The sequence below is a fragment of the Pristiophorus japonicus genome, unplaced genomic scaffold, assembly GCF_044704955.1.
Source record: "Pristiophorus japonicus isolate sPriJap1 unplaced genomic scaffold, sPriJap1.hap1 HAP1_SCAFFOLD_35, whole genome shotgun sequence".
In the NCBI taxonomy this organism is placed as follows: domain Eukaryota; kingdom Metazoa; phylum Chordata; class Chondrichthyes; family Pristiophoridae; genus Pristiophorus; species Pristiophorus japonicus.
In genome coordinates, this window is record NW_027253324.1 from 3,615,797 (window position 1) to 3,627,338 (window position 11,542).

Below are 11,542 nucleotides of genomic sequence, written 5' to 3' on the forward strand. Positions count from 1 at the left end.
CGTGTTTCCCAGACTTCACCCATAGGAACAGGAGATGGCCATTTAGCACCGAGTGGTTAGGATCTGGGATGCACGTCTTGAAAGGGCGGTGGAGGCAAATTCAATCTTATCTTTCAGACGGGAGTTGGATAAGTTTCTGAAGGAAAAACAATTGCAGGGCTAAGGGGAAAGGGTGGGGGAGTGGAACTCGCTGAGAGTCGGCACGGGCTCGTTGGGCCGAATGGCCTTCCGTGCTGTAACCATTCCATGATTCGATAAATTATTGGCACATTTCATAGTGTGGGTGGGAGCATAACATTGCAAAGGGACATGGATTGAGTCAGCAAAACTAGAGGCATCTGATTCAGGAGATTCGCGGGCGTGGAAATTTCGGAGTTTAATGACTTTGAAAGGAACATTTTTGTTTTGTGCCGTTTCGGTCAGAGGTTTTCCATGAAAGCAACATGAAATGAAAAGAAATCGCCCAACGTGGGGCTCGAACCCACGACACTGAGATTAAGAGTCTCATGCACTTCCGACTGAGCTAGCCAGGTTTCGGACCAACGCACGTTTTTATCACTCATTGCAGCCAGGCGCCTGTTGGCTCTGCCCCAGATGTTAAAACTTGAAGTTGAAGAACTGACAGGGTCTTCTTCAATGGTGGACCAGGCTCGAGGGGCCGAATGGCAAACTCTGGCTCCTAATCCGTATGTGTTTATGTTTACGTCTTTATGCGGAGCTCCTTCAGGGTGAACGAGCCAAAGGAGGACAGCGGAAAAGTTACAAGGACACCCTCAAAGCCTCCCTGGTAAAGTGCAACCTCACCACTGACACCTGGGAGACCCTGGCCGCAGACAGCCCGAGCTGGAGAAAGTCCATCCGGGAGGGCGTTGAGCTCTTTGAGGCTCGATGCAACGATAATGAAGAGACCAAGCGCAGGCAGCGGAAGGAGCACGCGGCACACCAGTCCCAACGACCCCTTCCCTCGACGTATGTCTGTCCCACCTGTAACAGGATCTGTGGCTCTCATATCGGACTGTTCAGCCATCAAAGGATTCACTTTGGGAGTGGAAGCAAGTCCTCCTCGATCCCGAGGGACTGCCTCTGATGGTGTCGATGATTTGCGTGTGAGGCGAACGTGTTAACCGCGACACTGCGGAAACATCTCCACTTTCAGCACCAGATTACCAGAATAAAACCCAATGTGAACGGGAGAAAATTTCCTCATATGCTCAGACCAAAATATATCATATGACAATAGAATTTTATGAATTAATAAATGATGTTTAAATCAATGCTTCTATTTTTTTTACACAGTAGATGCACCAAGATGTGTAAAAGAGATGAACTATTTTTTTTATAAGGTTTTGAATTAAAAGTACAATTTCCCTGACCGGGAATCGAACCCGGGTCGCAGCCGTGAGAAAGCAGCTCCGTAACACAGGACTCTGTGCTCTACGGGCTGTTCCCAAGGGCACACACCGAGACAGACATCACCTGCTGCTGGAGGGCCATCAACTTAGTCAAAGATGCTCTTTGGTCTTGCCGAAACTTGCTGGTCTTCCAGAGCAAGGAGATGTCCACCTCTGCGTGTTGCAGACTGGCGCAATCCAATATCCAGGATTACGTGCTGAGGGACGCACTTAAAAGTGGTGCAGTTGCCGAAAAGGCAGGGTGGGGAAGGGCCACAGTTTAAAGCCCTTCTGACACGGTAAACCCCGAGCCAGGAATCAATATAAAACTCCCCTCGGGCCGTACTTGTAACTTCTTTATTGTGTACATGGAGCACCATGATCTGTAAACACATCTGTAGTGCCATGTACAATGTAAGGTCTGTTTCGTGATGCACGTTGAAAAAAAGTGTAAATGTATCGTTACCCATTCCATGTACTGTACAGTGACACGTGTGATGTAATTTGTTGAATGTACTACAATGTATCCCGTATTGTACCGAATTGTACTGGAACTGAAAAGCAAGGGAATATATCGACAGGAACTGCCGTCAGAACCCAAATGTAGTGTATGGGATTACTGACCGCAGCTAAATGTACTGAACTGCTTTTGAATGTACTGTACAAATTTTTATATGAATAAAGTATTTTTTTAAAGAAAAAAATATTCTCTGCCTGACACCGGGGAAACAGTGAGACAAACCTTGGAGCAAGGGTCTGGTTATTGCCAAACAGCAAAAGAAATATTAATTCTGGAAGAACAATATCCGAACGAACAGTGACCCCGACGTGATTTAAACACGTAACCTTCGGATCTAAAGTCAGACAAACTACCGTTGCACCATGAGACCTACATAGCGTGCTGGAGATGTTCCTCTATATGAAGGATCTGTAATACAAGGGTCTTTAAAATCTCCGTCCATTCCCACCACGTATCACAAGCAGCACTCACCTGACAGGCACCGTATGGTTTCTTCTTAAAGTTTTCTCTTGCTTTCACGGGAAACCATCATTAATTAACCCCTCACCTTCTTTTGCACAATCAAACAAATGCTAACTCAGGAACAGTCCGTACTTCAATCATTTGTCCTGTGCTTTGCATCTTAACTCGAAAAGCATATCTCATTTTACTCACTGTGTGAAAGCTTTCTGGTTCAAAATCTTGATTGCCGATTACACGACGAATCTGGGGCAACTTTTTTCAAATTTAACAGCACCGGTTATTCCTACCATGCACACAAAATACAATCAGTAGTGAAGATAAAATCCCAACATGCGCATTTTCAGATTCAACGCAGTAGCATTTCAAATAATGTGAAAGAATTTTACACTGGAAAGATTTGCAAGTGTTGCTTGTATTTGTGTCTTTAATTCAACTTTGTGGCGTCTGACTCCCGTTCATGCCACTGCTGAATAAGAAAGGAGGGTTTGACATTGACCAGACTGCACTGCCCCTGATATTTGTGAGCTCATCCTTTATATTCAGTGGTTTCTCGCTCTTTGATGGGCTGCAGTGTAGCGGATATCACGTTGGCCTCACATTGAGTAATGTTGAGAGGGAAGACTCATCAGGGGAGGGCAGCAGCAGCCAAGTTCATGGCACCGTGGCTGGCTCTGCTACACAGGAGGGCAGGAAAAAGAGTGGGACAGCGATAGTGATAGGGGATTCGATTGTAAGGGGAATAGATAGGCGTTTCTGAGGCCGCAACCGAGACTCCAGAGGGTATGTTGCCTCCCTGGTGCAAGGGTCAAGGATATCTCGGAACGGGTGCAGGACATTCTGAAAATGGAGGGTGAACAGCCAGTTGTAGTGGTGCACATTGGTACAAAAGATTTAGGTAAAAAAAGGGATGAGGTCCTACGAGATGAATTTAAGGAGCTAGGAGCTAAATTAAAAAGTAGGACCTCAAAAGTAGTAATCTCGTGATTGCTACCAGTGCCACCTGTTATTCAGAGTAGGAATTACAGGATAGCTCAGATGAATACGTGGCTTGAGCAGTGGTGCAGCAGGGAGGGATTCAAATTCCTGGGGCATTGGAACCGGTTCTGGGGGAGCTGGGACCAGTACAAACCAGACGGGCTGCACCTGGGCAGGTCCGGAACCAATGTCCTAGGGGGAGTGTTTGCTAGTGCTGTTGGGGAGGAGTTAAACTAATATGGCATGGGGATGGGAAGCAATGCAGGGAGACAGAGGGAAACAAAATGGAGACAGAAACAAAAGACAGAAAGGAGATGAGTATAAGTGGAGGGCAGAGAAACCCAAGTCAAAAACCAAAAAGGGCAACTGTGCAGCAAAATTCTAAAGGGTCAAAGTGTAATAAAAAGGCAAGCCTGAAAGCTCGGTGCCTCAATGCGAGGAGTGTTCAGAACGCAGGAGAGGGCTCTGAGCTAGTTAGCGTGGGTGAGAGCACAGATAAACAGGACCTCAAGAAAGAATGCAAAAGGCAGGAGGCAACAGAGCAGAGTAGCACTGGTATAAGTATAAACCACAAGGTGATAGGAAGGGACAATATGTATGAATATAAAGGGGCTGCAGGAGGGGTCAATACAAAAAATCATGGTTTAAAAACTAGTATTAAACGATCTACCTAAACGCACGCAGCATTCAAAATAAAGTAAATGAGTTGACGGCACAAATCATGACAAATGGGTATGATTTTGTGGCCATTACAGAAACTTGGTTGCAGGGTGGTGAAGACTGGGAATTAAACATACAGGGGTAGCTGACAATTCGGAAAAATAGACAAGAAGGGAAAGGAGGTGGGGTAGCTCTGTTAATAAAGGATGATATTAGGGCAGTTGTGAGAGTTGATATTGGCTCTAATGAATACAATTTTGAAACATTGTGGGTGGAGATTACAGATAATAAAGGGAAAAAGTCACTGGTGGGCGTAGTTTATAGGCCCCCAATTAATAACTTGACGGTGGGGTGGGCAATAATCAAGGGAATAATGGAGACATGTGAAAAAGGAACGGCAGAAATCATGGGGGATTTTAACCTACATATTGATTGGTCAAATCAAATCGCACGGGGTAGCCTGGAGGAGTAATTCATAGAATGCATACGGGATTGTTTCTTAGAACAATATGTTACAGAACCGACAAGGGAGCAAGCTATCTTAGATCTGGTCCTGTGCAATGAGACAGGAATAATAAACGATCTCCTAGTAAAAGATCCTCTCGGAATGAGTGATCACAGTATGGTTGAATTTGTAATATAGATTGAGGGTGAGGAAGTAGTGTCACAAACGAGCGTACTATGCTCAAACAAAGGGGACTACAGTGGGATGAGGGCAGAGTTGGCTAAAGTAGTTGGGAACACAGACTAAACGGTGGCACAATTGAGGAACAGCAGAGGACTTTTAAGGAGCTCTTTCACAATGCACAACAAAAATATATTCCAGTGAAAAAGAAGGGCAGTAAGAGAAGGGATAACCTGCCGTGGATAACCAAGGAAATAAAGGAAAGTATCAAATTAAAAACCAATGCGTATAAGGTGGCCAAGTTTAGTGGGAAACTAGAAGATTGGGAAAATTTTAAACGACAGCAAACAATGACTAAGAAAGCAATAAAGAAAGGAAAGATAGATTACTAAATTAAACTTGTGCAAAACTTAAAAACAGATAGTAAAAGCGTTTACCCATATATAAAACGGCAAAGAGTGACTAAAGTAAATGTTGGTCTCTCAGAAGATGAGAAGGGGGATTTAAAAATGGGAAATGTGGAAATGGCTGAGATCTTAAACAATTATTTTGCTTTGGAAGACACAAAAACCATGCCAGAAATTGCTGGTTACAGGAATGTGGGAAGGGAGGACCTTGAGACAATCACTATCACTAGGCGGGTAGTGCTGGACAGGGTAATGGGACTCAAGGTAGACAAGTTCCCTGGTCCGGATGAAATGCATCCCAGGTTTTTAAAAGAGATGGCGGAAGTTATAGCAGATGCATTGGCTATAATCTTCCAAAATTCTCTGGACTCTGGGGAGGTACCAGCGGATCGGAAAGCAGCTAATGTAACGCCTCTGTTTAAAAAAGGGAGCAGAAAAAAGGCAGGTAACTATAGGCCGGTTAGTTTAACATCTCTCGTGGGGAAAATGTTTGAAACTATCATTAAGGAAGAAATAGCGGGACATCTAGATATGCTTAGTGCAATCGAGCAGTCACAGCATGGATTCATGAAGGGGAAATCATGTTGAACTAATTTACTGGAATTCTTTGAGGATATAACGAGCATGGTGGATAGAGCTATACCGATGGATGTGGTGTATTTAGATTTCCAAAATGCATTCGATAAGGTACTACACAAAAGGTTACTTTCGAAGATAGAGGTACGCGGAGTCAGAGGATATGTATTAGCATGGATCGAGAATTGGCTGGCGAACAGAAAGCAGAGAGTCGGGATAAATGGGTGCTTTTCAGGTTGGAAATCGGTGGTTAGTGGTGTGCCACAGGGATCGGTGCTGGGACCTCAACTGTTTGCAATATACATAGATGACCTGGAAGAGGGGACAGAGTGTAGTTTAACAAAATTTGCAGATGACACGAAGATTAGTGGGAAAGCGGGTTGTGCAGAGGACACAGAGAGGCTGCAAAGAAATTAGGATAGGTTAAGCGAATGGGCTAAGGTTTTGCAGCTGGAATACAATGTCGGAAAGTGTGAGGTCATCCACCTTGGGAAAAAATACAGTAAAAGGGAATATTATTTGAATAGGGAGAAATTACAACATGCTGCGGTGCAGAGGGACCTGGGGGTCCTTGTGCATGAATCCCAAAAAGTTAGTTTGCTGGTGCAGCAGGTAATCAGGAAGGTGAATGGAATGTTCGCTTTCATTGCGAGAGGGATGGAGTACAAAAGCAGGGAGGTCCTGCTGCAACTGTACAGTGTATTCGTGAGGCCGCACCTGGAGTACAGCGTGCAGTTTTGGTCACCTTACTTACGGAAGGATATACTGGCTTTGGAGGGGATACAGAGATGATTCACTCGGCTGATTCAGCAGATGAGGGGATTACCTTATGATGATAGATTGAGGAGACTGGTTCTTTACTCGGTGGAGTTCAGAAGGATGAGGGGTGATCTCATAGAAACATTTAAAATAATGAAAGGGATAGACAAGATAGAGGCAGAGAGGTTGTTTCCACTGGCAGGGGAGACTAGAACTAGGAGGCACAGCCTCAAAATACGGGGGAGCCAATTTAAAACCGAGTTGAGAAGGAATTTCTTCTCCCAGAGGGTTGTGAATCTGTGGAATTATCTGCCCAAGGAAGCAGTTGAGGCGAATTCATTGAATGTATTCAAGTCACAGATGGATAGATATTTAACCACTAAGGGAATTAAGGGTTACGGGGAGCGGGCGGGTACGTGGAGCTGAGTCCACGGCCAGATCAGCCATGATCTTGTTGAATGGCGGAGCAGGCTCTAGGGGCTAGATGGCCTACTCCTGTTCCTAATTCTTATGTTTCTTATGTTTCTTATGGAGTAGGCGTCGACTAAAACCAAAAACATTTTTGTAAGGACCTGCGTAGTCCTCATGGATGCGTGCCCAAGGCTTGTTGGGCCAGGACCAGGGGCTAAGGGGGGCTTCCCTGGGCGCATTACGCAGTTGGGCAAACGTGTTGCACCTGCGAACACAAAGTTCCAGATCTGCGTCTATCCCTGGACACCAAATGTGTGACTTGGCAATTGCCTTCCTCATGACAATGCCCGGGTGCTCATTGTGGAGTTCTCTGATGAACAGCTCTCTGCCCATGTGGTTTTTACGCGGTTTCCCCACAGTAGGCAATCGGCCTGAATCGAGAGTTCATCCGTGCGCCTGTGGAATAGTTTAACTTCCTCAGGGCATGCCCTGTACGTGGCTGCCCAGTCCCCATTCAGGACACATTTATTGACCAGAGACAATAGCGGGTCTCTATTTGTCCAGACTTTAATCTGACGGGCTGTCACGGGTGAGCCTTCGCTTTCGAAAGCTTCAACAGCCATGACCATCTCAGCACCATGCTCGGTAGCCCCCTCAGTGGTGGCTAGTGGGAGCCTGCTGAGTGCATCGGCGCAGTTTTCGGTGCCCGGTCTGTGCTGAATTGTGTAGTGATAGGCGGCTAACGTGAGTGCCCACCTCTGTATGCGGGCCGATGCGTTTGCATTTATGGCCTTGTTGTCGGACAAAAGGGACGTTAGGGGTTTGTGATCTCTCTCCAGCTCAAATTTCCTGCCAAACAGGGACTGATCCATTTTCTTAACCGCATGTACACATGCGAGCGCCTCATTTTCTACCATCCCATAGCCCCTTTCTGCCTGGGACAGACTTCTGGAGACCTAAGCTACCGGCTGTAACTGACCCTTGGCAGTGACATGCTGCAACACACACCCGACACCATAGGACGACGCATCGCACGTTAACACAAGTTTCTTACATGGGTCATATAGCGTTAACAGAGTGTTGCAACATAAACAATTGCGTGCTCTATTAAAGCCCTTTCCTGGCTGTCCCCCCAGACACATGCGCGACCTTTGCGTAGGAGCATGTGTAGCGGCTCTCGCAGCATGCTCAATTTGGAAGAAAGTTAACAAAATAGTTCAGGAGCCCCAGGAACGCACGCAGCTCCGTCGTGTTACGGGATCTGGGTGCTCTCTGGATCGCTTCCGTTTTGGAGGCAGTCGGGCTGATCCCATCTGCTGCTACCCTGCTCCCCAGGAATTCTACCTCTGGAGCTAGGAAGACGCACTTCGCATTTTCCAGTCGCAGCCCTATCCGGTACAGTCTGCGTAGCACCTCCTACAGATTGTGGAGGTTTTCTTCAGTATCGTAACCCGTGATGAAGATGTCCTGAAAAACCACCATCCCTGGAATCGACTTGAGGAGGCTTTCCATATTTCATTGGAAGATCGTGGCAACCGAGCGAATCCCGAACGGACATCTGTTGTACTCAAACAACCCCTCGTGTGTCGTGACGGTGGTCAGCTTCTTCGACTCACTCGCCAGCTCCTGGGTCATGTAAGCTGAGGACAGGTCTAATTTTGAAAAAAGTTTGCCACCGGATATAGTCGCAAAGAGGTCCTCCGCTATCAGTAGCGGGTACTGGTCTTGGAGTGACACCCAATTGATGCTGGCCTTGTAATCACCACATATCCTGACCGACCCATCCGCCTTGAGCACCGGCACAATCGGGCTCGCTCAGTCACTGAATTCGACTGGCGATATGATGCCTTCCCTTAGCAGGCAGTCCAATTCGTCTTCTATCTTTTCCCGCATCACGTACGGCTCCGCCCTGGTCTTGTGGTGTACTGGCCTGGCGTCCGTGTTTATGTGAATCACTACCTTGGCCCCCATGAAAGTGCCAATGCCGGGTTGAAATAATGAGTCAAATTTGTCCAGGATCTGTGAGCATGATACTCGCTCCACAGAGGAAATTGCATTGACATCGTCCCATTTCCAGTTCATGACAGCAAGCCAACTTTGTGGGTCACGACTACCATGGCGCTGCCTAGCACCGGAATGATGTCATTTGTGTATGTTCGCAGCTGTGCGTCAATCGGCAATAATTTTAATTTTGGCCTCCTGTCCTTGGACGCCCACAACCTTTTGAGCTATTTGATACCCATCAGGGACTGGCTGGCCCACGTGTCTAGCGCCACTGATACTGGGATGCCATTGAGGAGCACTTTCATCATTATCGGTGGCGTCCTTGTGTATGAACTGTATACATGCTGCACATGAACTCGCTGAACTTTAGCTTCCAGCGATTTTCCCCAGTGTCCATTTCTGCAATTTCTGCAGGTATTTTGCTCATCTCTGCAAACTCCGGCTGAGTGTGTGCATGCACGACTCCAACATGAGCTGCTGTTGGAAACAAAATGTCTCTTGCCAGTCGATCGTCACTGACTGCCCCGTGATTATCCTTGAGTGCACCATTAACAGGTGTTGATGGCCCCATTACTGGCCGCATTGTCCCTTGCAATGACGTGAATCGCCGTTCAGCTTACCATTGTCTCTGTCGAACTCCCCCTCTGGGTTCGGCTACATATTGGGGCATGCCTGACTGCCCTTGGCTGCCTGGAGAAGTGTGTGATGCTTTAACAATGTTGAATCTCTGTCCCAACCATTGCTTAACACAGTACCTCTCGTCAGTTCTGCTCGTGGCCATGCTCGCGTGGTTTAAATCCCAGTTTCGCGTCGCCATTGATACGTCATTACTATACAGTGTAAATGCACACGATGCCCATGCTTCAGAGAAGGTCAGTCTGTGACCTGTCCTTTATTCCTTAGCACTCAAGTGATGGAAGTGGGTGGAGCTTCCCCTTATACACCTGAAGATCCAGGTTAGGATTGTCTCCCACAAGTTCACCACCTAGTGGTCAATGTTCTCGCAGTGTACAACTTAGGTCAGATTATACATGGGTTACAATGCTGGTTGAATACATGACAGTCTCGGCCTCACTCCCTCTGGAGCTGGGGACGAGCGATTAGTCGATGGGTTGTTTTCGGCTTCAATCTGCTGTTGTCAAGCGAGGCGGAGATGTAGGATCCTTTAATAATCTCTCACAACTCAACTGAAAGCAGCCGGAACGTGCAGCTTTGAGAGGGGCTTTCTGCACCGTCAGGGCTGGAAACGGGAGGGAGTGAGAGACACTGTTTCGAGTTTGAGTGTGTACAGAACTGTACAGAGAAACCAGCCAGTGTAACAGGGCTGTGAGACACTATATTTTTGTTCATGGTATAGTATTGGCAGTCCCTCGTATCGATAATGACTTGTTTCCACACGAAAAAGGGATGAGTTTACAGGTGTTTCGATGAGGGATCTGACAATCTAGGTCCCGAACTACATCCTGAAGGGTGGAAGATGCTTGTGGGTGGATTGTTTTAATGTGGGGTGACCGTTGCACACCAGCCACCACACGGGGGCGAGGTCTTGGTTCATGGGCGAGGTCTTGGTTCAGTGGCAAGGATTACCCAAGACGACCATAGACCAAGCTCTGTTGCATGGACCTAGTATGTACAGATGCGCCGACACTCCATAGATCGCAGTGTGGGCTGGCCCGTGCTGTCCCTGGTCCCTCGCCTCTCCTGAGCACCGTTCACGACGCTCCTGGGCCCCGATCTCTCACCGCTCCTCCGCTCCGATCAAAAATGGAGCAGTCAGAAACAGGACATCAATTAGCCTCTCTTATCTTGGAGACATCAAATATCAACACTGTTATTTGAAATATCAAAATATTAAACTCCAGCCTAGTTGAAGGGTTATTACCATCAGCAGAAACAAACACCAACTTTGTTAATATTGAACCATTAATGTCAATTATTCCATTTTTTCTAATATTTAATTGAACAATGTTCAAAATGTTTCCACCCGGTTTCAAACCAGGAACTTTTCGCGTGTTTGGCGAACGTGATAACCACTACACTGCAGAAACACTGCGATTGACATGGGGCTAGGAACATAACCAGAGCTTTAACCTACACAGCTGGCCGATACTTCAGGAGCTGGTTTTACGAGAATAGAATAATGGTGCTCCATTTAGGAAGGCTGTGAGTGTAGCAGGAATTGATCTCGTGTTTCCCAGACTTTACACATAGGAACAGGAGCGAGTGGTTAGGATCTGGGATGCACGGCTTGAAAGGGCGGTGGAGACAGACTGAATCTTATCTCTTAGATGGGAGTTGGATAAGTGTCTGAAGGAAAAACAATTGCTGGGCATCGGGGAAAGGGCGGGGGAGTGGGACTCGCTGAGAGTCGGTACGGTCTCGACTGGCCGAATGGCCTTCCGTGCTATAACCATACCATGATTCGATAAGTTAGTGGCACATTTCATAGTGTGGGTGGGAGCACAACATTGCAAAGGGACATGGATTGAGTCGGCAAAATTAGAGGCATCTGATTCAGGAGATTCGCGGGGCACGGGAATTCGGGAGTTTAATGAATTTGAAAGGAACATTTTTGTTTTGTGAAGTTTCGGTCAGAGAAATGTTTGGGAAAGGAATTTTTTGCAGAAAGGGATGCAGCATTTAACCTTCTGCCTTAACACTTCTTTCTGGGTGTCAGGTCACATTTCGTTTCAATGTTATTCTTCCAGAATTGCTATAAGAACATAAGAATTAGGAACAGGAGTGGGCCATC

General features: G+C 46.8%; 1 non-coding gene across 1 annotated transcript; it reads right to left on the minus strand.

Annotated features, from left to right (window-relative positions):
• Positions 1-460: 460 nt before the first annotated feature.
• On the minus strand, positions 461-533 carry trnak-cuu (transfer RNA lysine (anticodon CUU)). Its single transcript has one exon. It is a non-coding gene; the product is annotated as a tRNA-Lys (tRNA).
• Between the last annotated feature and the right edge of the window lie 11,009 nt (positions 534-11,542).